Raw genomic sequence first — 27,413 nt, 5'->3', positions numbered from 1 at the left:
AGTCACTTAAATTTTCACCCGCCTCCTGACTTCTCCATCCCCTGGGAGTAAATAACCATAAGAATCAATCCCTCACTTGCTGCACTGAGGTCTAGAGAGTCACTGACATCGCTATGCTATTCTGGGCTGCATGGGAAAAGAAATTACTCTCTCTTATGTACAGCTCTAGAAGGCAGATGTTTTGGGTTTTGAAGCCACACTATAAAGTGCAGCATGGTTCAGCTATGAACTAAAGTAATAATAATGATGAATAAAGGAGTGTAAAAGTCTCTCCCCCCCAGTTTATTCCTCCTTATAATTAGCGTAAGCTTACGGTTAACCCCTTTTTCCTTTGTTTACATATGCCCAGTACTTGGAGGAATTACCTATGATGTCTCCACTGGTTTCAGTGATAAAACATCAGTAAATGTAATTCTATGTTACCTGACATCTGCCACTGTTTAGGATACCTTCCCTTGCTTTCTGGGGCCCTCTACTGCGTGTGTATGCACGCACGCACACACACACAACTTACAAGTCAGAGAGCATTGGGTTTAGTTCACTATATTCTGTCTTGTGTCGCTCCAGTGCCATAGTGCAATATAGAGATTATCACAAATCAATCAGACCAATTGTTTAGTCCAGTATGGTGTCTCCAACAGTGGCAAACACCAATGCTTCAGAAGAAGATGTAAAAATCTCCATTCTCTCTCCCTCTGTGTGTGTGTGTGTGTGTGTGTGTGTGTGTGTGTGTGTGTGTGTGTGTGTGTGTGTGTGTGTGTGTGTGTGTGTGTGTATATATAATGTGTGTGTATGTATAATATCATTTTATTCCCTATCTTCCCTAGTCCCATTCTCTAGATCCCTACATGGTAAAGTTGGATTTGACTTGCCTTCTCATGTGCCAGCTTGTGCAATCTTGGCATGACATGAATAACTGACAAGTGCAACAGCAGAAGCCTATTGGGACATGCAAACTGACTGGCATGCCAGCAGTCAGTCCTTCAGTCAGAGGACCTATAGAAGTCAGCTGCAGCCAAATGCACCATTGTGTTGAGCTAGGCAAACGTTCTTGGACAAAACTTTTTTTTGCCAGACATGCATATTTAGGTTGATGAAAACATTCTGCAAATTCGTGTCTCATTCGTTGAATTATTTCAGTTAAAAATACTCTCCAAAACCAAAATTGTCTTAAAATAAAAGTTTCATTTTGACATATTTTAAATGGAAAGTTTTGATTTTTTTTTAATTTGAAATGACTTTTCATTTCAAATATGGTTTCAATTTTATTTTAAAAAGGTAAATAAACATCAAAAAGTAAATTCAACATTTTTGTTTTGGGTTAAACAAAATGTTTTTTTTGACCTGAAACAAAATGTTTTTGGCTTTTTTGGTTAATCACAACATTTGGATTTAAGAAAAAAAAGTTGGTTCGACCAGTGAACTGAAAAATCATAATTTGCACAACTCAAGAGTTGTGTTCTTGTGGTGATGGGACCAATGAGTTCAGCTCATATCCAGCAAGCTGTGTATGGGTTAGCCCGCCTGAGCTAGTTTGAATCCAGCTAGCACTTATAACAACAGTGAAATCAGTGCACGAGGGACTTCAGAGTGGGCTAGCAAGCTGAGTACATGTGTAAGGCCCATGCTGGGTTTTTAGTATCCGAGCTGAAGCCCAGGTTATACTGTCTTCACTGCTATTCTTACCAGCCCTAGCTGGATTCAAGCGAACTCAGGCTAGCCTGTGTACTGCTTTTGCTTTCCCTCTTTCCCACCAGGGCTAGAGAAAGGCTTGCTGTGTATTTACTTCTCTACAAATATTTTGTTGTATTGCCTTACGACCACATAAATAGTTAGTTACATCCAGGTTATGTGGTTTTTTTAAATGCCCCGCCCCTTCATCTCCACAGTAGTGGCCAGTTGTAAGCATGCCAAATCCAAAGTACACATTGAACTTACTTGTTGTCTTCTCCTCATCCATGTAGCCTCACAGAGCATGGAAACAGCTTATGAAGAGAAACGCAGGCTGAGGGGAGGGACGAGAGACTGAATGATGCCCCACATGTCTACTGTGAATATTGCGCAGAACACATTTACAAGCTCTGGTTAAATCAGACGGAACTCCTTTAGTCTCCTGACCCCTTGTCCACAGACCTACTGAAAGAGAAAGTTGGCCCCATAACAATATTACCTCACCCACCTTGTCTCACAAAGTCTATTGACCCATGAGAACCAGCTCCCTGCTCAGTTCAAGTCCTGGATATTTTAAAATACCACCCGCATGGCAAGGCTCACAGCAAATGGAATCCGAGGAGTTTTGTTTAGTTTTTTTTTCTTTAGCAGAAATTTTGTCTAGTGTTAAGGGTGTACTTTTGGGAGCCAAGATAACCCACTCAATCTGGCCCCCTGTTTGCATGTATGAATCTCACAGAGGTGGGGGTGAGAGGGTCTTTGCATGGTTCTGGATATCCAAATGCGCCAGCCTTGGATTCATTCAGAGTCCACCTCTTCTGTTTCATGTGCACAAGATCTCTGTTTTTGGACAATCTGTGACCTTGTCACTCATCCAGCTCCTCCCCTTGGATCCTCCCTCCTTAACTAGAGTGTCAGGAACACAATCTTATAATTACATTGTGATAAACCTCCTGTTTTTTTGGCTGTGCTTCAAAAGTGGTAAATTAAATGCATTAAAAACAAGGCAGGCAGTTTTGTTTCCCTGATGAGTTGTGATAACTGTCAGCCAGCTAGGAATTAGACTTATGTCTGGATGCAGAAGAAGAGAGAAATATTTATGTATTTCAATGAGAGGTAAAATGGGAAACATAGGGCATAGGCTGAAGCTAAAGAATACTAATAGGTTGGCTGTAATGAGATTATATATCTTATAAGCACTAACAATTATATTCCCATTACTAAAATGTACAGTGAGAATGAAGACAATTATACTCCATCCGCTGTGGGACTATGAACACATTACAGAGCATACAGTGGAATCAGACTCATATTTTACAAGCTGGCATCTGAACCTGGGCCCTCATGCTGGTGGAAATCCTGGAGTATCTCCAGTGAAGTCACTGGAGCTACAGTGACGTCAAGCTGGTGTGAGTCAGAGCAGAAACCGGAACTTTTGAGTTCAGGTTTTTTTGTGAAAGAGCTCAAGGCAGAAATATTCTTATACTAACACAGCAGTGGCTTTGTAAGGTTTCATTGTCTTGAAACCTGAATATTCACTTCAGTGAAGTAAAAATGCCACTATTGGCATGTGGGTCCTGATTTTTAGCTGGGCCTAACCTTGGCTTCCAATGCAATAGACACAAAAGATTGTGCCCACCCTTCCAGCCATTTGGATTGACAGTGGCTAGGCAGTGGCTGTACTTAGATTGCTGCTTGTCATGCTGAACCCTGTATTATATACCGTGTTCCTCTGCTCCGCGCCTCCCCACACCTGTTGTCTGTTTAGACTGTAAACTCCATGGAGCAGAAACCATATATTGGAATCCTGGTACATGACTGGGACTCTTAGCCACTACCTCAATACAAATAATAATTACTAATTAATAACTCCTGCAACTGGGCAGGTGTAACTTGCAGGACCGGTGCTAGTATTTTTAGCACCCTAGGCGCACAGCCATTTTGCCGCCCCGCGCTCTGGTCCCGCGGCTCCGGTGGGACCTGGCGCAGTCGTGCCTGCGGAGGGTCCCCTGGTCCGCGGCTCTGATGGAGCTGCCACAGTCGTGCCAGTGGGAGGTCCACCAGAGCCGCAGGAGCAGTGGACTGTCTGCAGAAATGCCTGCAGCAGCTCCACTGCAGCCGCGGGACCAGCGGACCCTCTGCAGGCACGGCTGCGGCAGGTCAACTGGAGCCGCCTGCCGCCCCCCACCGGCAAAATGCCACCCCTCAATAATCCTGGCGCCCTAGGCGATTGCCTAGGCCGCCTAAATGGAAGTGCCAGCCCTGGTAACTTGGCACCTGTACAATAGCATCAAGACCTAACACAGTAATAATATATTAATGCTATTGCAGTGGTCACCCCCTGACACTTTGCAGTTGCCTCGGTAATTAAATAGCATTATATTGCCTCTGATTATGATAGGGAATACTGCAATGATGTTACCGGTTTATCAAAGTGGGATGTGTGGGATAGATATAATAGTCTGGGATTGATTTGTAAGGCATTTGTTTCACTTATGACACTGCTCAGACCTCATTCATATAACTAAATGTTGAACTTACAAAAATTCTCCACTTTGTTTAATCCTTTGAATACTTCGGGCACATACAGAATTCAGTGCATGTTCCTTCTGAGTACGGTGGGGTGAAAAATTTCCAACATTTTTCCATCGGACAAATCTGTTTAGTTAAATTGACCCTTTCTAAGATTCTGTTTCAACATTTTCCGAATGGAGCATTTTGTTTCAAAATGACTTTTTACTTTGAAAATTATTTTATTCTGTACATTTAAAAAACATAAAGTCATAACTGAAACAAAATATGTTGATTGACCCTAAATGATATTTTACTGAAAAATTCATTTGGTGGGAAATTTCAAAATTTGATATTTTGTTCTGATTTGGAACAAAAACAAATGTACAAATCACAGATTTGCCAGTGAAATGGAAATTCTAATTCCCACATAGTTAAACTTTAGAGTAATCTGTTGCTGAAAATCTGGAAAATAGCTGCATTTTAAAGGCTGTTTTAAAGCCTTTCAGGGGATTCCTGGATTCCACTGGCCATCAAACGTATGCGTTTTTCCATTGCAAATTGGAGGAAAATGCAAGCCCCAAGGGGAGCTCCTGTCATGGTATATTTCTGGTTTTCTATTGTTCTCATCACTGTAAGCAATTGTTTTCTGTCCATCCCTCTGCTGCTCATACAGCGAGGTGGCTAGAGGGAGCTGCTAACTAAATTGCTTCCTAGACTTGGAATATTTGTGTGTGTCAGACGAAATCTGATTTAAGCATAGTGTCGTGTTGATTTAAATCAAATCAATATATCTGTTAGTTGAGACATGATTGGAAGTATATTTACTTTGCTGCATCTTGTCATTTAGCTGCTGCTCCAGAGGCAGGGCTAGTAGAGGAGGAATCGAATAAAAATAGCTTTGCTGACTGAATATTTTCGTTTGGCTCAGTTACATAACTGTGTTTACAAGAGGAGTGACCCTCAAGCTGCAGGTGGATACAGCATTGTTTGCCTGGCTGCTCCTGCTTCTATAAGCTTTTTTTAAAGGTGCCACAAACCCAATTATATTATTTTCATAAGATTTTTGAACTGATCCTATATCATTCCTATGAGCTGAAAAAAAATCTTGATTTAATTCAGTGGATTTCTTAGGCAAATTTTGATGCTGGGATTTAAGATTAGTAGATAAACAAACAGCCTACGTCAGCTTCAAATTTCCTTGGTCATTTATACCTCCTTTGCTCTGGGCTCTTTAAAAATGATGATCCTGCATAATAGAGGAAGTTTGGGTACTCATCTTGTAATGTCCTGAGGATTTGTATATTTCCTTTCAAATGCACATGTATATGCATTGCTTACTCTTTGCTAGCCTTTAGGTAGTTGTAGCAAAGTGAGACTCACTGGTGCAGCACCTCCTGCTGGTCATCTTGGGAATTAGCTCGACTTCAGCCCAGAGCGCCCTCTGCTGGCTGGTGGTTCACCTGCCTCAGGCCCCGTGTCCCGCCCAGACCCCGGTGCCCTTTATCTCAGGGTTCTGCCCCTGCAATACACCCTACTCTGGGTCTCCCCTCCCAGGGGAACCCCAACCCTCTACACCCACCTTGCCTCAGTGGCTACTGCCAGTCATCCTCTAGCCCCCGCTCACTGGGGCAAACTGCAGTCTGTCATGGCCACTCATCATTGGCAAGGAGGTTGGACCAGCTGCCTCTGCCTAACCCTGGGCTGCAGCCTCTGCAACCCCAGTACCTTCTTTAGGCCTTGCACAAGGCCTACAGCCTGGGGAGTTGCCAGGATGGAGCTCTCCAGCTCCCCTTGCTTTTCTCCAGCACTACTCTACTTCTGGTATCCTGCTCCCAGGCAGCTAGGCCCTTCTCCCTCTAAGGGTATGTCTACACACTGTCACCATATGTGTACTGGATGCTGCTGACAGACACGGTACTGCAGTGCTACACAGCAGCATTCATTTGCCTTTGCAAGGTAGCAGAGACAGTTACCAGTCCTATTGTACCGTCTGCTGCTGTCATGGGTGCTCCTGGCTGGCCTCGCTGAGGTCGGCCAGGAGCGCATGGACAAAAATGAGAATGACTCCCTGGTTCATTCCTTTCTTTATGTTTTGTCTAAAAATATCAGAGGTAGCCGTGTTAGTCTGGATCTGTAAAAGCAGCAAAGAATCCTGTGGCACCTTATAGACTAACAGACGTTTTAGAGCATGAGCTTTCGTGGGTGAATACCCACTTCCTCAGATGCATCTGAGGAAGTGGGTATTCACCCACGAAAGCTCATGCTCTAAAACGTCTGTTAGTCTATAAGGTGCCACAGGATTCTTTGCTGCTTTTGTCTAAAAATAGTCAGTCTTGCCTAGAATATGAGGCAAGTGTACTAGAGAACCAGAGAGCACAACCGCTCCGTGTCAGAGCCCCAGAGATCCCGCAGAAATGATGAGCTGCATGCCATTCTAGGGGGTGCCCCTGCAACAACCCCACTCATTGCTTCCCTCCTCCCACACCCTTCCTGGGCTACCGTGACAGTTATCCTCCCATTTGTGTGATGAAGTAATAAAGAATGCAGGAATAAGAAACATTGACTTTTTAGTGAGATAAAATGAGAGGGAGGCAGCCTCCAGCTGCTATGATAGTCCAGGCAGGACAGAATCTCCATTACTCATTTAAGGGTGTGGGGGAAAGGAGCTCAGCCTCCAGCTGCTATGGTATTCCAGTCAGAACTGAATCTCGAGGAGACAAAGCTTAAAGAAGGGAATGATCGGGAGCCACTCCCATTTTTGCCCAGGCGCCCCCGGCCGACCTCAACGAGGCCAGCCAGGAGCACTCACGGGATGATGACGACAGTTATCAGTCCTATTGTACCGTCTGCCATCAGGGAGAGGAGGGGAGGGGATGCTGCTGTTTAGCACTGCAGCACTTCATCCACCAGCAGCATCCAGTAGATATACGGTGACACTGAAAAAAGGCAAGAAATGATTTTTTTCCCTTTTCTTTCACCGGGGGAGAGGGGGTGTTAAATTGACAACATATACCCTGAACCACCAGTGACAATGTTTTTGACCCTTCAGGCATTGGGAGCTCAGCCAAGAATGCAAATGCTTTTCGGAGACTGCGGTAACTATGGGAGATCTTGAGTCCTCAGTCCCCCCCTCCATCCCTCCATGAGCATCCATTTGATTCTTTGGCTTTCCATTACGCTTGTCATGCAGCACTGTGTTGAGTCCCTGCTGTGGCCTCTGTCTATCATAGCCTGGAGATTTTTTCAAACGCTTTGGCATTTTGTCTTCTGGAACGAAGTTCTGATAGAACAGATTTGTCTCCCCGTACAGCGATCAGATCCAGTATCTCCCATACGGTCCATGCTGGAGCTCTTTTTGGATTTGGGACTGCATGGTCACCCGTGCTGAGCGGCGCTCCATGCTAGGCAAACAGGAAATGAAATTCAAAAGTTCGCTGAGCTTTTCCTGTCTACCTGGCCAGTGCATCTGAGTTCAGATTGCTGTCCAGAGCGGTCACAATGGTGTACTGTGGGATAGCGCCCGGAGGCCAATACCAGTGAATTGTGGCCACACTAACCCTAATTCGACATGGCAATACCGATTTCAGTGCTACTCCGCTTGTCAGGGAGGAGTACAGATATCAGTATTACGAGCCCTTTATATCGATATAAAGGGCTTCGTTGTGTGGACGGTTGCAGGGTTAATTTGGTTTAACGCTGCTAAATTCGGTACAAAAGCGTACTGTAGACCAGGCCTAAGGCAGGAGAGAGACTCAGCCCCTGACTCACAGCCCTTTTACAGGACCAGCTTTCTCCTAATTGGGTGTGGTCTCAGCTGTGGCTGCTTTCCCAATCAGCCTACCCTATTGGCTCCCCGGGGCAGCCCTTTCCCAGGGCTGTTTTAACCCCTTTGTGGCTGGAGTGGGTTCATCGCCTCACAGTAGTGAACAAAGCTCCTATTTTAGAATACTTGATACTTCAGAAAGCTTTTGTCCTCAAGTTGCCTCTTACCTTGCTTACCTATAAAGGAGCTTCTGTTCATCTTGGATTCAAAATTCACTAACCTGTAGTTTGGTATCTGATTTTTGTGAAAAGTTGTCTTTTTTTTTTTCTACTTTGGCAGATAAACCAACCAACAACTCATTCCCCGTGTGTTTGCAATAATCTTTCTACCTATATAAATTGGCTTCCTCGGTCATATTTCACAGCACTTCCCTCAGATCGTCTTTGCCATATAACTGCATGAAGGTAACAAGGTCAGCATGAGCCAGAGAATGAGGATAGAGATTTGGGGAGTCAGGAAATCCTGAGTTCAAATACCATCACTGCTACTGAGTTGTTATATGTGGCTTTGGGCAAGACCCTTGCTCTCCATAGCTTTCCCATCTATATAATTATTTACAGTCCTCACAAGTGGACATCTGAAGATTGATTAATATTAGTAGAGCGTCTCTGAGTGTAATTCATCCATATTGGGAGAGCTCACAAAGTCCTTTATGCCACTTGAACTCTGCATGAAGGGTGAATTTCATCCCATTTGAGAGCTAAGTGCTACTATAACTGATTAAGTACATTTCCTTGCTAATGAAATCCAACACCAAGAAATTTCTATTCACTTCTCAAAGAAGAACCATGTACAGGCTGTGCAGTTAGTTTGGATAGAAAAGTATCTGTAAATAGATATGCAAAATAGAAAGAGGCTTCTGACTCCTGGTAAATTTCCTGGGTATTGTAAAATTTGAGCAAATGAGCTCTTGTCTCAAGCTCTGTGCAAGTGTTCTATTTGGCACCTCTCTCTTCTACTCCCTTAGGAGCACTTGCAATCTTCATATTTCACTGGGTCACAAGGACGTTTTCTCACCAAGTTTTTTTTTCTTTTTTTCCCCATAGAGGGTCAGCCAGGATAAAACACAATTATTATGCTATCAATATGGACTCCAAAATTGCAATGCCCAGATTTAGACCATTGGTTTGTCTGTCCAGCCTCTAGCAGCTGTCTATCCCTGATGCTTTGAGGGAGACAAAAAACCAATACAAAACCCAAACAATCCAGTGTGATGCACCTGGCCAACAGTTTAAAAAAAACAAGCAAACAGTTGAGCGATAGAAGAAAACCAATCCTTTCTAACCTTGGAAGGGGGTTGCAATGTATTCCAGTGCAAAGGGTTGCTATTATTTTTAACATATTCTGAGCCATAAGAGACTCTGCTCATCAGTGGACTGCTCAAGCGAAATAAGCTAATTGATTGGTCCATAATTCAGAGGGCAAATTTACATTCCACAGTAATTCTACTCAATAGAGGCATAGATCACTGAAATAATACTGTCATAAATGAAGAATTGGAGGCCAAATATTCTGCATTGCCTCTTTCACAGCTCCCAATTCAAATGCAACTCATAAACCACATTACCAGGGATGTCCTTGTGAGCAACGTAAACCTCTCATCATATCTGAATTCTCACAGAGTTCATATTCACTGCAAGCGTCTTCATTTTATCTAGGATCTCTCTGAAGTTTATCTGGTAGCACACAACCCCATGATAAGGATATATTTTTGCTAAATGACTATTCTATTTTTTACACAAAATTATCCTGGATGTACAGTTTACTTAGCTGCTATGTTTTCTTGAGGGTCTATATGGTCATGTTTATGCAGTTGGTTGAGCCATGTTTCAATTAAGTCACAAGATTTCATGTAATTGCTGAATTTCTGAATAAGTGCAAAATGCACAGGGTGCTGACTGGTGAGTCTTGCCCACATGCTCAGGGTTTAACTGATCACTGTATTTGGGGTCGGGAGGGAATTTTCCTCCAGGGCAGATTGGCAGAGGCCCTGGAGGTTTTTTTGTCTTCCTCTGCAGCATGGGGCACTTGGTCTGCAGTTTGAGGTCTTCAGACCACAATTTGAGGACTTCAATAACTCAGACATAGGTTAGGGGTTTGTTACAGGAGTGAGTGGGTGAAAGTCTGTGGCCTGCATTGTGCAGGAGGTCAGACTAGATGACCATAATGGTCCCTTCTGACCTTAAAGTCTAGGAGTCTATGTCTATGCCACATAACTAGGACCAGCTTTCAGTACAACTGGAGTAATCAATGTCCTTGGTGAAGTTAAATATGATAAGCATATTAGAAATGTCACATGCACAGCCTAATTAAATGTTATATCTTTACTGACTTACAAAGGGGAAATTAAAAAAGCAGTGGGGTCTGGTCACATAAACCCAGGGAGAATGGATTTTACAAACCCAGAATCTCACTCCTATTTCCATTTGGGAAGAAATTATACTTGTATAAATTCCAAACTATTTTTCTCCTAATTTTTTATGTAAGTTGGAGACATTCAAGTTATGGGCATGTCCCAGTGTTTTGGTCTCTATCTCCTGGAATGATCAGAATCAATGTTGCTGTGGTAGGCCCAGATTGTCAAAGGTATTTAGGTGCCTAAAGATGCAGATAGGCACCTTGTGGTATTTTCAGAATCTCCTAAGATGGTTAGATGCCTAACTCCCATTAAACCCCCTGGGTGTTATGTACCTAACCATCTTAAGCACTTTAGACTCCTAGTAGGATTTTCTGGCTGCATCATTAGGTGCCCAAGTACCATAGAAAAGCTGGCCCTGAGTGCAAAAAATTTTGAATAATCTCCCCAGATACTGATTGGTAGAGAATGGTGCTAGCAATCTTTCAGACACTATCTGCAAGTGTCACAAGCATACCTGGGCAGTCTAGGTGTGCAAGATGGAGTTCCTTTTATTCCTCTGCTAATGACAGATGTTTTCAGGGAATGTACTTGGCAGAAATAATTTCCTCTAAATAGCGACCATTGGTTTTATTATAATCCTCTGTGCCACATATCCACTTCCCATTGCGTTATCTGTGTTTCACAGAGATATTCAGGCCTGTCTGCAAAGGCCTATACTTTTAAGAATTTAGGTGTATTGTTATCACTTAGCTAGTTATAGAGGTATAAAAGACAGAATCAAAATCACTGTCTGTATAATGGCCTTCTCTTACTGTGACAGGCTAAGGCCTTCAGCTAAGATGTAGTTAGGCAGCCATAAGCTGCGAAGTGTATGGTCACATCCTCACATTCCAAACTAGTCACATTGAAATAAGGTGCTATTGGGCTATTAGGAATACAATCCTGTCCTGGTATTCCTAACACCTCCAGAGAAAGGGAAGAGCCTAGAAGACGTAAAAGGAAACTTAGTTTGATAGCATCCTGTCTGGCAAGAACTCACTTATCAATAGACACAGCTGGAAAACCCTTATGTCTGTATAGATGTAGTTGTGAAATCCTCACTTCTGTATTGTTTATTATGTCTATTTGCATGGTCTCTGTCTGGTTCTGTGACTGTTTCTGTCTGCTGTATAATTAATTTTGTTGAGTGTAAACCAATTAAGGTGGTGGGGTATAATTGAATAAATAACCATGTTACAATATGTTAGGATTGAGTAGTTAAATTCCAGTAAAATGATTGGTTAAGGAATAGCTAAGCAAAACTCAGGTTTTACTATATAGTCTGCAGGCAATCAGAAAGTGTGGGGGGGGAATGGGAACAGGGACTGGGGATGGGGGAATTGGGATCATGTTTTGCTAAAGGGGGAAATGGGAACAGGGGATGGGAACAGAAACAGGGACAGAGGCAAGGCTCTGTGGTGTCAGAGCTGGGAAGGGGGACACTAAGGAAGGAAACTGGAATCATGCTTGCTGGAAGTTCACCCCAATAAACATCGAATTGTTTGCGCCTTTGGACTTCGGGTATTGTTGCTCTCTGTTCATGCGAGAAGGACCAGGGAAGTGAGAGGATGAAGGAATAAGCCCCCTAACTCACCTCCCAGGGAGCACGTTAAATTAAGGCAGCATGTTATTCCCCCTAACCCTCATGTTTGATCTCCTTCGTTTAGGTTGACTTTAGGCTTACCCTCCATGTGCCCGAGCCAGGTGGGACACATGCTTAGAAGTGATGGGGAAAGAGGGGGCAGGCTTGTTTGAAAGTGAAGCTTGTTGTGGATGGATGTGTGTCTGTGAAGCCTGGTCATTGTAGTGGTAATACCAGATCCCAGGGGAAAGGCTGCTGTTGACATGTTGGGATGTCGGTTCTAGCTCTCCTGTTCCTGGCAGAATGTTCCATTTTATAGTCCAGCAGCAGCTCCATCCGTGTTATTTCATATTTGTTCCACGTTTTGCTCAGGCTGCTAGGATGAAGAGGGCTAACTTATGGACCTGACTTGCCCAGTGCACACAGGAATGATAATGGATAATAGCTTAATAAGAGACTCTTAATTGGTACGTATATTCGAAACTGCCTTTAAAAAACCCCAAACAATAAGGCCAACGTTTAAAACAAATAGTGCAGAGGTATACAAAGGAGCCTAAGGAACTCAGGAGACTAATGATTCATTCAATCGTTGGTTGAAAAATCAATGGGACTTAGGCTTCTATGTCATTGAAACACTTTAGAAAATCCCTCCCTAAAGTGTCTCCTTTTCATAAGTGCAGAGCATCCAGCAGCTCCTAAAGGTGCTAGCAGCAATTGGGCGCCTCCCTGCCATTTGTAACTTTTTGAAAAACTCTACCATTAATTTCAGTGGGAAATGCTCACCACTCTCGAAAATGAGGACACTTATTTAGAAACCTCACTGTGGATGTAGGAGCCTAGCTTTAGGCTCCTAATTTTTTAGAAATAAATAAATAAATAAAACCTTGCCCTCTACCTTTAGACCTATATGAGGCCCTGCTAAAGTATTCCTGCCATTTTCCCCACTTCTTCAATTTCTTGCTGGATCTACAGAATAAAACAAATCAGAGTGTTTGTCAGAGTCATTCAGTGCCTAATTAAGTTTGCAGATCTCATATGTCCTGGAACTGGAAAATGAATGCTGATACCTTTCCACTGAAATATAGATTTATAATTGGAAATAATGTATTGCTTCTAAATCAGAAGCATTAGAAATAGGTGCAGTGCTTGTCCTTGTCCTGGCCAGGAACTACTGAAGTGTGCATTTCATCTGTTTACAAACGCCACGATCCTTTCCTGGAGGCGAACCACACGGTGGTGATGTCATTGATCTATTGAGGAATTATTTTTTTCTCTGAGCTTTTTAACTGGATATGATGCTTAAAGAGGAAACTTATTTTTAACCAGTGGCATTTCCAGTTTTGTGTAACTGAAGCTAATCTGAGCATTGAAATATCATAACGTTTTTTGTAGCAGCAATTTACAGTCAGTACCAACCCTTTCTAGATACTGTCTACTTTTCACCTATTTTTTAAACAGATCTGTTAAACTTGATTTGACCAGAGTACCAGAGATTATTTCCCTTTAAGGAATTATTCTTTTAGCACTGCTAAAGTGCAGAAAGCATATCAAAACCACTAATGAAGTACCTAACTCCCACAGGCTACCTATGATGATAATGGACTTTAAAATGGGAAGCCCATGCATAATTCAATGTTATAAATTCTTGGCAGTGAGATCACTTCCCTCAGTATCATTCAATCAAAGATTTTATATGCTCTATCTTAGCACCTGGCTGGTGAAGGGGACAAAATTAGGGCCACTACAAGAGTGCAGGAGTATACAGCTGTTTGATGAGTGAGGTAAAATGGATGGTGAATGCTATTGCATAAGTATAACAGGGTTAAAAGAATTTGGTAAGTTCATGGAGGATAGATCCATCAAAGGCTATTAGTCAAGATGATCAGGTGTGCAAAACCATGCTCTGGATGTTCCTAAACTTCTGACTGCTAGAAGCTGGGACTGGACAACAGGGGATGATAATTGCCCTGTTCTGTTCACTCCCTCTAAAGCATCTAGCACTGGCCACCTTTGGAAGTTAGGATACTATAGTAGACCATTGGTCTGATCCTGTATAGCTATTCTTATGTTCTTATACTGATAAACAGCTACATTAGGACTTCATGCTACTTAGCCAACACATTGTGGTCAGGCATCTCTTCACTGTTCCAATCTATGCTATTTAAAACAAGGAGGCACCAAACATTACAAGGGGAAAAAGAAAAATATACAAGTATTGGTTCACAACATTGATGGAAAATAGAGCTGCCCTTTGGAAAAAGGGCTGGACCATCACAAACGATAATTTTTTCACAGGAAGGGTTTTCAAAAAAAAATTCTATTTGGGGAGCACCGAAACTGAATTAATTGGCTTCCCTGTTGCTTGCCTGGAAGACTCCTATCAATTTCACTTATGAAATTGTCAGGAGCTTTTTGGCTCAGCTACTGGAGAGGCAGAGAGCCCAGCCACTCAGTCTCACCACTCCTCTAACTCCAGCAGCCAGGGGACTGAGTGTTCGGCCTCCTCTCAGCTCTGGAGATCGACAGGCCAAGCACCCTGGACCCAGCAGAGAAGGAGATAGAAACACAGCTCTCTGCTGTGATTGTTGTGGCTACAAAACTGAACCTAACCTGAAAGTGAGGCTTTGCACTGGAGATGGGAGAGTGCCCCAAAAGGACAGAACATCACACACCCTAGTTGAGGGGAGGCTGAATGCACCATCTTTCTGGCCCTGGAGCTGGTGGGGAAGCAGAGAGATGGGGCATAGAATTCAGCAGCCCACTGAGAAAGTTTTTGTTAATTTCAATGGCAGAAAGTGAATTAGTGCCTTCCAGGAGGGTAGCCAGGGAGCAGTTGTTTAGATTTCCCCCTGGAAGATTTTGGCTTTGCGAAAAAGGCATTTTCTTCCAGAAAGTAATTTTGATGCAAAACTTTCGACCAGCCTATTGGAAAATAAGTGTAAGAGCAGTTCTGCCCCTTTTGCAGTTCCAATCCTGTTCCCACTGAGAATGCTGGAATCAAAGCCACTGACAGCACCTGGAATAGGGTCAAACCGAACATATTATCAGCAAAAATGCCTTCTTGCATTACCTAGCATAGGCCCTATCCTAAAAAGTGTTAGCTACTTCAACACCTGTTGACTGTGATGGGAGTTGAGATCTAGCCTCAAGTGAATTCTGGTGACTCAAGTTATACTTTGTGGTTCTCATTTTGTTGGCATGTCTGACTTAACTGTTGATTATCAGTCATTATTGATTAATTGAATGCTGACAATGTGCCTTGTGCTGTACAACCCACAGACTCTGTTTTGGAAGGATTGCCATCTAGAAAAGAGCAAAATTGACACTGTCTAAGGCCTTGGCTACACTGGCACTTTACAGCGCTGCAACTTTCTCGCTCAGGGGTGTGAAAAAACACCCCCCTGAGCGCTGCAAGATACAGCGCTGTAAAGCGCCAGTGTAAACAGTGCCGCAGCGCTGGGAGTGCGGCTTCCAGCACTGCAAGCTAAACCCTATGAGACTGTGGAGTACATGCAGCGCTGGGAGAGCTCTCTCCCAGCGCTGGTGCTGCGACCACACTCGCACTTCAAAGCGCTGCCGTGGCAACGCTTTGAAGTTTCAAGTGTAGCCACACCCTAAGATTTTAAATTGTTTGCCTGTATAATTGTTTGTTTGTTCTTCATTTTTCTTTCAACTTGATTTCACCTAACTGCGTGGCTGGGCCACTGCCTTCCTACATATCCCCCCCAGACACACGTTTGTGAATACAGGAGAATACAGTGATAATTACCCAACTGAGGTGCACTGTTTCTTCAACTTAAATGAAATTCAAGCTTATATGAGTTACATAATGTTGGTTCATGTTTAACAAAAGCATTTAATTTAGAATAATGGAATTCACTGGCTGGCTACCGCAGAGTTAGCACGCAGTCTTACTATAGACTTGTTGAGTGTCAGGGAAATACAAAGTGACTGAATTGTTGCCAGATATGCTGAATTTCGAAAGTCACCCAAAAGGCCACAATGACACAGTAATGAGGAGGAAGGGGGGGGGGGGGGAGAATACCCCAGAATGATTGAAATGGCTCTCCAGAGATACTCAGGGCCTTTAAAAATGTAATTGACTGACTGTAGCAGTCCTAGTTATGTAGAGCCTCTAGCAGACTTCTGTCTATAATATTAAATAACAAAGCCCTAAACATCCAGGGCCAGATTTTCAAAAGAGATGAGATTCCATTTAGGCACCTAAATTAAGTGACTGGATTTTCAAAAAGTGCTCAATGGCACCAAATGTGGTGCTGAATGCTTTTGATAATCCGGGTCCTGTATATTTGCAGAGTGCAGAGCACCTCCTGCAGTGTTCTGAGTGTACCCTGCTCTCCATGACGTTCTTGAAGCCAATGGAGGTTGTTGACACTTTAGGGAGAATGACAAAGAAATGAAGGAGATAGGCAGAACTTTCTTATATTAGCTCATTTAAAATCTACAGACAAGAAAGAATGTCTTTTATTTGCATGGATTCTAGCTGTGAGTGTGTAGTAGCAGATGAGTACTGCTAAGAAACTGAACTTTATTTCTTGGTTCAATTCACATGCAATGAATTAGGGGGTCAGAATCCACTGATTTCAGTGTTTACTGTTAGAATTAATTTCTGACTGAGCAAGAGGGATAAATATAAACAAGAATTATTGGCTCTGGAGCAGACTTTACAGTGACTAATGTTTGTTGTCACAGTTCCAGGTATTATTTTCAATGCCCAGTAGTTTAGCAGATGCTTCATAAACACATAGACACTGTCTGCCACAACGATCTTATAATGTAAAGAGGGGACAAAAACACATATCTGTCATGAGAGTAGGAAGGAGGTTGAGTAGGAATTAAGCAGTAAGAAAAAGCAATTCTCTCTCTACAGGTACATTTAAATTCTCGTACGTCTGTTAGGTGACATGACAAAGCTGCTAGTCAGTAATAATCCACTTTCAATTTCTTGATTTAACCCCTTATCCGCATGTTGTTCTCAATGGCAGTAGAAAATTTCTAAGGCTTGTTAAAATACAGGCCTATGGAACTACCTACCAGATCTCATATGTATTTGCCTTAAGCTGACAAGAAATAAAATGCTCAATATAAACTTGTCTTTATACCTTAATGGATGTTGTTAAAACATTTAAAGTTAACTAATGTTGCGTTGTTCTGAAATTTTAATAAGCATTTAACAAGAAAGCAACAGTGCATCCAATTAGAGATCTTAGCAATAATACATACTCATAGCTATTTTCTAACAATTAATTGATAACTAGCTTACTGTGGGCTATCAAATAATGAAATGAGAGAAATTGAAAGCACGGATGCAAATGAGTTATGCATTTTGTCTTTTTAAATTCATTGACCATGTTATTTAATCTGTCAAGAACAAAGAAATCCCAAATTTTCCTAAATATATAGTCAAGCAGACTGAACAACTCCTAAAGCACCATGTGTCGAGATCTGAAAGCTTTAATGGCTTACCCTAACACAGTGGAGACGTTTGCAAGAGAATCTGAGTAAGGTCCAATGGCACAGCAAAGCAGTTGATACATTGCAATCCATTGATTGGTGTCTGTTCGGCAGATTGGTTTTTCTTTTTTATGTGCTTGGGACAGTAACACAGACCACTACTACTGGTGGCACATATTGAAGTTATGCAATCAACTATCTCCTGCACATCTTTCCCAGGAAGAAAAATCTCAACCCAGTTTGAAAACAATAGGATCACCTCACTACTGTTGTAGCATTAATGCCGGCAGGAGATGCACTGTTCCAAATTCTGCAGATTACAGAATAAATGAAATACTTGACAGAGAAGAATATGGGCTGGCAAAACGCCCGGTCCATTCTTAAAGTGAAAATTGAAGCCATATTTCTACTGGATGTAACAGTGAACACTGGGAATAGGCTCTTACAAACAGGAAACATGTCCAGAGTTGACACTTGAAGCATAGCAATCACAGGTATACTGTAGGAATTGGAGTCTCATTTTGACTCAAAGTTCATCTGTTTATGATATCGACCTCATCTGGACAGAGAGTGAGGTGAAATTCTCCAAGTCCTATTAGGCTTTAAATGCTAGCCATACATCTGGATGGAACACTCCCCCACAAGATCTTTGTTCTTCTGTGGATGGAGATAATAGTTTTGCACAGGCTGAAGGTAATTGTGGAATTTGAAAAAAAATAATGGACCATTTTAACTGCTTATTGTACTCAGTGTCACCCTAAAATAGTGAGGAGACTGTCGCAGGGCAGAGGTATAAAACCTCTGGATGTCCTGCTAAAGAGCCGGCTTCCCCCTGCCTCTCTGTAGGGAGGCTGAGTGCATGGGCCAAGACCCCCAGATGGGAGCCCAACTGCAGGCCCTAACGAGGGCAGGCTCAGTGTAATCTGCAGAGCCAAGAACCACCAGCTGGGTGGAGGTCTGGGAAGAGAGATAAGCCCAGAGAAGAGCTCCAGAGGGGAGGCTAGCCAGGCAGGAGGATAGGACAGGGAGGCTCTGTCTCTGCTAGCAGACGCAAGCCTCAAAAGCCAGAGGACCCAGCGAGGGGTTGGAGGGGGGACCGCTGTATGGGGAATTTGGACTGTACAGCCACTGTAAATAAAAACACGGATGAAGCACTGGCAAGAGATATCCGCGTCCCTTTCTTTTGCCAGCCCAAACACAGGGCGCAGGGACAAGGGGAGGCAAACCAGTCCTGCCCAGTGACAGAGACCATCACATACATCCAGTTTTTTTAACATTTTTTAAAATATTAGAGATGAAATCGAAAGACACACAGGTTCAGAGACGGGCTACTAGGATGATCCGAGGAATGGAAAACCTGTCATATGAAAGGAGACTCAAAGAGCTTGGCTTGTTTAGTCTAGCCAAAAGAAGGCTGAGGGGGGATATGCTTGCTCTTTATAAATATATCAGAGGGATTAACATTAGGGAGGGAGAGGAATTATTTAAGCTTAGTACCAATGTAGATACAAGAACGAATGGGTATAAACTGGACACTAGGAAGTTTAGACTTGAAATTAGACTAAGGTTTCTAACCATTAGAGGAGTGAAGTTCTGGAACAGCCTTCCAAGGGGAGTAGTGGGGGCAAAAGACATATCTGGCTTTAAGATTAAGCTTGATAAGTTTATGGAGGGGATGGTATGACAGGAGAGCCTAATTTTGGCAATTGATCTTTGATTATCGCCAGATAAGTATGCCCAGTGGTTGGTGATGGGATGTTGGATGGGATGGGATCTGAGTTACTGCAGAGAATTCTTTCCTGAGTGCTGACTGGTGAGTCTTGCCCACATGCTCAGGGTTTAGCTGATCGCCATATTTGGGGTCGGGAAGGAATTTTCCTCCAGGGCAGATTGGCAGAGGCCCTGGAGGTTTTTTGCCTTCCCCTGCAATGTGGGGCATGGGTCACTTGCTGGTGGATTCTCTGCAGCTTGAGGTCTTCAAACCACAATTTGAAGACTTCAATAACTCAGGCATAGGTTAGGGGTTTGTTATAGAAGTGGATGGGTTGGGTTCTGTGGCCTGCTTTGTGCAGGGGGTCAGACTAGATGATCATATTGGTCCCTTCTGACCCTAGAATCTATGAATCTATGACATTGGACATTTTCAATGTGTTTTTTTTGATAGACATCTCAAAACCCTATTGACACAATTCTTCTCTTATTTATACTGGTGTAAACCAGGAATAACTCCCTTGAAGTCAAAGGTTTTGCTAGTGTAAAACTGGTGAATCAGATTTCGTATTTTGGGTAGGTCTAACCAAAGAAAGAATTTGGCTTGAACTTTTAATATATTCTAGAATTACCTACTAGTGGAGTTTTGAAGATTATGGGGTGCTTAGACTGTAAATTGCAAGTACTTCTTTTTAAGGAGCCCATCCTGTCACCACCCTTGAGGGCCCATAGGGCTGGAAAAAACAATGGTGCAATTGCAGTTGCAACATGCAGGCCACAGAGAGGCCTGCACTCTTGCTTGCAATGGAGCTATGCTCAGCCAGGGTTCCATCTGTGATCATGTAGAGGAAGGTTTTCTGCAGCGTAGCTCATGCCTGGCGGATCCCAATGGGGAAACCCACCACATAGTGGAATCGGTATGGGAGGTGCAGGATTAGTCAGAGACTGCTGTTTATCCAGGCTGTGTGCGAGGAGATAGACTTTTGATGTGTGCCTTAATGAAATGGAGTAATATTGTAACTACCTACCTTCCAGCTGCAGGGAAGAATTTTCAGAAACGCTCTGTGTTAACTCTGCTCTCATTAACACCCATGGTGAAACTCCCACTGAATTCAAGAGGCGCAGAGTTAGGGCAAATCCTTACCCTAAGCAGGGCCGTCCTTAGGCATAGGCAACATAGGCAGCTGCGTAGGGCACCTGAAAATTTGGGGCACCACTGGGTCTTAGTGTCCACCCTCTTGTTTTCCTATCCCTGTTCTGACCCTTCCTGCAGGCTCCCACATATGGCTGCTCTAGCCTGGTGAGTCTTCCTTGGGAGGGAATCTAGTAGTTAAAAATGAAAAAACCTCCAGCCTGCCAGACCTATTAGCACAACATTGAAACTGTTAAAGAGACATTCAAGGGGTAATAAAGCCATTTAACAGGCATTTGCCAACCCCAAGGTATATACTGACAGGTTTCAGAGTGGTAGTCCTGTTAGTCTGTATCAGCAAAAACAAGAGTCCTTGTGTCACCTCAAAGACTAACAAATTATTTGGGCATAAGCTTTTGTGGACTAGAACCCATTTCATCCGATGTCCATGAAAGCTTATGCCCAAATAAATTTTTATACTGTCAGTTTCTGACTTTACTGACAAAAACAGTTGTGCATTAATGTAATATTTACACAGAACATGTCAGTATACAGGACCTTAGTTTAAAATTTGCTTTAAAAATATTTCATTAGTGAGCTGGTGAAGATTATAAAATCACATTTCTAAAAAATGCTTGCATAGAGTTTTAGATGCACAATCATCTTTAGCCTTAAATGCGTGGATCTTCAGACATACAGTTTTTTAAATAAATCCTTCAAAAGACCTCCCTTATCTAAAATACACATTTTAATTACTATAGTTAAAAAAAAAAGTGCTTCCAAGTCTTCCTGTCCTTTCTGTCCATCCCTTCACCATCTCTCCCTTCACTCCCCACTGAAGAGAGCCCTTAAAGGGGCAACATTCCTTCCCTTCCAGATAGCTGGACAAAGAGTTCCCTTTCTTTACTTCTGACTATCCGACAAACTAGTTTTAAAAGAACCCTCCAGCAAAATCAGTACCTTAGTAAGACAAAATCCTTGTTATACCTAAAATCTTTGGAAACATATTTTTTTAAAGTTGGTGAAATTTCATAACCATGTCTCTTGTTATGGAGATCACACAAAGTAAATTACTGTTCCCTTTTTCTAAAAGCAATGAACATTGTTATGAACACACTAAACCTCTCTGATTAATTTAAAAGAATGTCTTTGTTTCAGTGAGTTAAATATGTAATAATCTGGAATGCTGGTTTAAGATTTGAGTACATTTAAAATATAAATTCAATTTAGAAATACTGAATAAGAAAATGTAAAACAGAGAAGAGCTGCATCATGTATTCCATTATATGTAATGTTGTATTCAGCAGGACAGCTGACTCACCCTTACTATGAAGTTTTTGCAAATAAATCTCTGACAAACTTCAGGGCATATCAAAAAACCTGTAACTGACATTTTTTATTCCCAAATTTTAGTGCTTTTAATTAGGTACTTTCTTCATGTCCATTCTGCATGAGGGAGAGGGCATGGAAGTCTCTGCGGGGAACTGTGACTCTCCACCACCATGAGGCAGGCTGGGCATCTCATTATCCTTTGCTGTCAAGTCCCTCCTCCCCCTCCCCCACCAGGCTGTGAGCTTGGGCTGCCATCCGGCACAGGGGCACCAGTTTAATAATACTGAGTAGGGCCCCATAAATCCTAAGGACGGCCCTGACCCTAAGGCTCTGAATAAGGATTAATAGATGCAGGAACTGCAATGATGCAAGAAGCTAAGTAACTTATGCATAGAGCACACTATGAATTGTGGCAATATTTTTCTTAAGATGCTTGCTTGCTTCCACTTTTCACTCCACAATTCCAAAAGGTTCCCAGCATTTCCCTGCTAGAAACTCCAGCAGCATATGTTTCTATAGCAGCTGTCACTCTACACATTATTGCAGAAGATTTTTAGAATAGAAATAAATATTGCCACTCTGCCAGCATGTACGGTAGATTAACAGATTTTGTGGTTGTAATTATGGGGGCTTGGGAAGAGTGGAACTTCATACAATATTTACCCATTAAGAGGTGTATTAAAAGAACATCAGGGGTCTGAGAATAAAACACAAGTTAGGAATTTCACGCTTAAGGGTCCTCAACACATGCACATCAAGAAAGTAGTACAGCAGGAGCTCTATTATAGCTTAGTATGCACTATACATGCAGTAAGTACAATTTTGTTATATATTCTGTTGGAGCATTTACGTTCTTTTAATGTACTTCATAGGGGGCTAATTTCCTTCACTTTTCTTTGCTTTTAAAAACAACGTTAGCAGAATTATTCTCCTAAATAGCAAGGGGCATATCTACTTAGAATGACAATTTAGCAGAGTAGCAATAGTAATCTCTTTATCCCTCCTGTGAAAATTATTAGCCCTTTGCCTCAGTGCTTACTCCCTATTCCCCATATAGGAGGGTCAGCTCCTTCTTTGCTGATGTACTGCGAGAGGACCCATTCTCTTTCACAGACAATTTTGTATACTGTGAATGTAATTTCACTAGAATGTTCATATTGATACACCGCACACCAAGTGGGTGACAAGATTTGATGTATGAGAAAGTGAAGATGCTTACTGATTCTGCCTAACAGAGAATTTGTAGTTTTGAGGTAGAGGTTCATAAAGTCTTCTCAAATTGGCAATTAGTTAATGCTGTGAATAACACAACCATTTGTGGCAGTACATGCAGCAGACAAGACATTATTCTCTTTCATTCTGATGCCTATAGCAGAGGCTTACAGAAATACACAGGTTTTTTTCTCTTAAAGGTACGTCATTTAATCTTGTTTGTTAAAACTATAGGGCTTGAGTTAAATATTGATAAAGGATAACCAAATTCTGTGTGATCTGTTCTATTTAATCCTTGCTTATCTAGGATTTTCCAACTCATTAATTACCTTTGTCATGAGCAACAGATCTCCTTGAGCTCTGCAATTCCATTTTTCATTATATACAAATTTTGATTCATCGAAATAAAGAAGACCTTAAGACCTGTTAGCTAATCCAATCTGTTCTAGTAGTGGAATTGTTCCTTACAGAATATTCTTAACTGTGTTATCAAAGTTTAAATAATATTTGTGATGTGGCTTTCATCATTTCAGCCAATGGATTGAGAGAAAATTCCACTCTAATAGATCCTAGACCCCTTCTTGAGAGAGATTTGTGAATATTCAGTTTATCTCTGGAAAATTTCATCCTACTGGATCTCTATATACCCTAAATAATAAAAATAGTAATTGGAGATATACCTATCTCCTAGAACTGGAAGGGATGCTGAAAGGCCATTGAGTCCAGGCCCCTATCTTCACTAGCAGGACCAAGTAGTGATTTTTGCCCCAGCTCCCAAAGTGGCACCCTCAAGGATTGAACTCACAACCCTAGGTTTAGCAAGCCAATGCTCAAATCACTGAGCTATGCCACCCCCCCTCCCCTGGCATTTCCTCATTCTCTTTATTTAAATCTTGGTAGCCAGGAATATCGCCATCTGAAAGAAATGTGGAGTTAACTCTTGGCCCCATTGAAGTCAATGGGAGCTTTGCCATTGGATTTGCCAAGGATTTTCCCAGTGATAACTATATTGCTACTCAGTTGCTAAGGTGGAAGCAGGAGATGAACCAATGATAGCTTTGTAGAATAGATAGCCATATTCATTTGCTTGCTTTTAATAATCTCTTTACTAATATTTCACACAGCTGTATTCATTTGTCAGAAATGTATGCTCTAAATTGCCAAACATTTTCATGTATCATGTTCAAGGTTGCAAAATATATAAAGCATACATTCTTTCTAATGCAGTGCCAAGAGTTGTGAAACATCTCCTTAGGTCCCATTCCTCTGATAGCTGTGTCAAGCTATAGCCTGGCTATGAACCAGGGCCTGCCTCTGCTCCCATTGAAGTCAGTGGCTGAATTTCCATTGATTTCAGTGCAAGCAGAATTGGGCCCAAAATATGTGGGAGAAGCAGTGCATAGGATCACAGTGGTTTGTTTTTGTGTTAGCATTTACAGATGTTATGAGACACTAGAGCTGAAGAAGAGTTGGACCTTTGCCCTACAGGTTTTCAGTCATGCTCACCAGCTGTTCCTAACGGAATATTAACATGTTGTATCTTCTCCATTATAACCTCTGTGAGCTGGTTGAATACCTGATACAATTATTCATCAAATAACATATTTAACATTGAGAGCATAACTTAGTGATATTAGAGCTAAAATATTAGTCAAGTAACATTATTCAGCAAAAGCTTTATTCATCAAATAGCTGTTGACCATTTCTAATCATCATATGACTTGCTGTTTATAGTAAACTGCAGCAGTGCAAAAGAAATTAAAGCTTTTCTTTTTTTTCTTTTTTTTGTTTTTTAATTTCACACCAAAAGAAATCACCATTTTATTCTAGGCAATTTAACAGCCCTGAAGTATTTTTTTTTTTTTTTACATGATGATTGGCAAAATGATTATTTGTAGAGCTGAGTAAATATTCTCTATGGGCAAATTATGCAAGGAATGTAGCCTTTATGGCTTATGGAATATCTGCAAGCACTTTGCAATTCTTTGCTTTTATTCATGAATCAAATCGCTCTTCAAATTTTTTACTCTATGGATTGAGCTACTGGGATGGGCATGACAGTCTAAAGTACAGCTGTGGATTCCTCAGGAAATTCCCTGTGTTGAGTTCATTTACCGCTGTTATACAATTAACACATGAAATATTATTTTACAAACAATTTTCCCAGTATTTGTCTCCGATTTAATTTTTCTTCTCTTTTTTTATTTTCACCCTAATTAAAAACCTTTTCATTTATTGCATGTAGTATTCAAATGTATGATCGGATTCTGAATTTCATTGTTAGTTATCAGTCCAGCTTGCAAGGATGAAGCAAACAAACGTCTACCTAGCAATAGCAGGGATCATAAAATGTTTATGATGTCATTAAAATTAAACCAGTACTTCAGCTGTCTCCTCTGGTCACCCAGGTCTATTTTACAGTTTGCCAGTATTTTTTTCTTCCAGCAGGGTGCATTGTGGTGCTGTTCACAATTTTCCTTATCATCAACTCTGCTGAAAGGTGGTGTTTTTTGTTTTTGCAGTAGGTTGCTTTAAGGGAAATCATTACCAAACATTAAAGAGAAGGCAGTTTGTCATTTCTGTAAGATATGCAAAGAATGACTTTCAACTGAGACAAGCTTAGCTTGAACTCCAACTGACCCAGGCAAAAAGGGCCTGTTTTGGTTTACCTATAGAACTAATTTTGTCTACAGACCCCGAGGGCCCTTATTTCAGCCTAGGCTGTGGTAATGGGCAGGATCCAAAAACAGTGAGATGAGGAAACTTCATTTATACTGTACTGGTTAAATCTGTTCTCATGTCAGATTGCCAGTTTGAAAATCCAGTAATATACCAAATATAACTTGTTTATAATGAGGGCTGGTCAAACATTTTCTGTCAAAACTGTTTTTCAACAGGAAATGGGGATTTTGCTGAAATAAAAAACATCTCAAAATGTGTCTGCTTTCTATAGAAAATTTTAATTTTCATGGAAAACCCAAATGCCAATTGTGAGGGTGCAGCCTGGGACCATGGGCCTGCTGTGGCCCCCTTAACTCTCCAGCTTGGGCTGTCTCTCACAATGCTTTGCTAGTGATAAGCAGCAAGCCCCTCAAGGTGCTTTATCACTCAGCATAACTGCATGTGGAGCCTCACAACCAGCTAGATTGCATGAATGTTCCCAGAGCCACTCATGAATCACACAGAGAAATGCACCAGCCAAATCCCCCCAGCTCCCAGCACTGTACCTCAGGAATATACTTTCAAGACAAGCCGTGAAAAATTTACTGATTGGTTCACCACTTCATCAGTGGAACGTGGATATACATCAGCTTTTTTAAACCTAAGCGCATACCCTTACCGAACACTTCAGGCAATCTCACTGGTAAAGATAAACAGTTAAACAAATTTATTGACTATAAAAGATAGATTTTAAGTTATTATAAATGATAGACAAAAAGTCAGAGTTAGTTACCAAAATAAAATAAAATGTGAGCACGCAGTCTAAACTCTCAACCCTATTAGACTGGGTAACATCTAGATCAAGCAGTTTTTCTCACCCCACTGGATATTGCAAGTCCTTAATATACAGGTTTGTCCCTTAAATCTGGGCCCGTCTTTTCTGTTGGAGTCTTCAGTCTCCTGAGTGTCTTTGTTACTTGAAGCATAGGTAGGGGCAGGAGAAAGGGGCCCCATGCGGGGCCTATGTTCTCTTTTATACCCTCAGCCCCATGTGCTTGGAGAACACAACTCCAGGCATGTCTGGTGGGCATTGCTGAGTGCTCAGGCAAGGTTGAGCAACTCCCCTGGTGTGGCTTTATGCAGGTGAGTCATTGAATTGTAGATCCCTTGCTGGACAATGGCTATTAATGGTTGTTTGACACACTTCCAGGCATTGGTTACTTTCCTTGGCATTCTCTCTGGAGAGCTAGTGTCTTGGCATTTCCCAAATCCACAGCATATTTTAGTGACAACCGTACAACACAATTCTGGTAAATTCATATGCATTAATATATATATTTCAACAGAACAGTGGCTTTCATTAGATCATAACCTTTCCCCTGATACCTCAGACAGCCTGCTTTATATGCAGTATCACAATTATATATAAATTAGAAATATGGGAGTCACAGGGCTCTCCCCTGGGGTGTAGAGTGTCACACCAACCCCCCCAATATTTCATCCAAAACCAAAATATTTTGATTTGGATATGATTTCACAGTCCCTAATGGGAATTGTAGTTTAATTGCCTGATGTCCTCATTCTCCTCTATCGGTCAGGCTCTCTTGGCTGGACTACATTTCCCATAATGAACCATCTACCCTCTCTCAGAGAAGAGCATGGGGCATTATGGGAGATGCAGTCTGACTGGAAATTGCATTCTACAGAGGAGCATGGGAGCACGAAGCACAGCAACAGCATTTCAGAACTGAAATTTTTTTGGTTTAGCCAAAATACTTTGGTATTCAAGTTTTTGCTGCAAAATTGAATTTATCTGTCACTCTTCCATTTTCCTGCCAACTCTATTATATATATATGTCTCTCAGCATTTATAACGGTCCCTTCACTGTAATGTCTAAGCACC

This window comes from Gopherus evgoodei, chromosome 7 (genome assembly GCF_007399415.2).
Source record: "Gopherus evgoodei ecotype Sinaloan lineage chromosome 7, rGopEvg1_v1.p, whole genome shotgun sequence".
Classification (NCBI taxonomy): Eukaryota; Metazoa; Chordata; order Testudines; family Testudinidae; genus Gopherus; species Gopherus evgoodei.
This window is presented reverse-complemented; position numbering follows the sequence as displayed.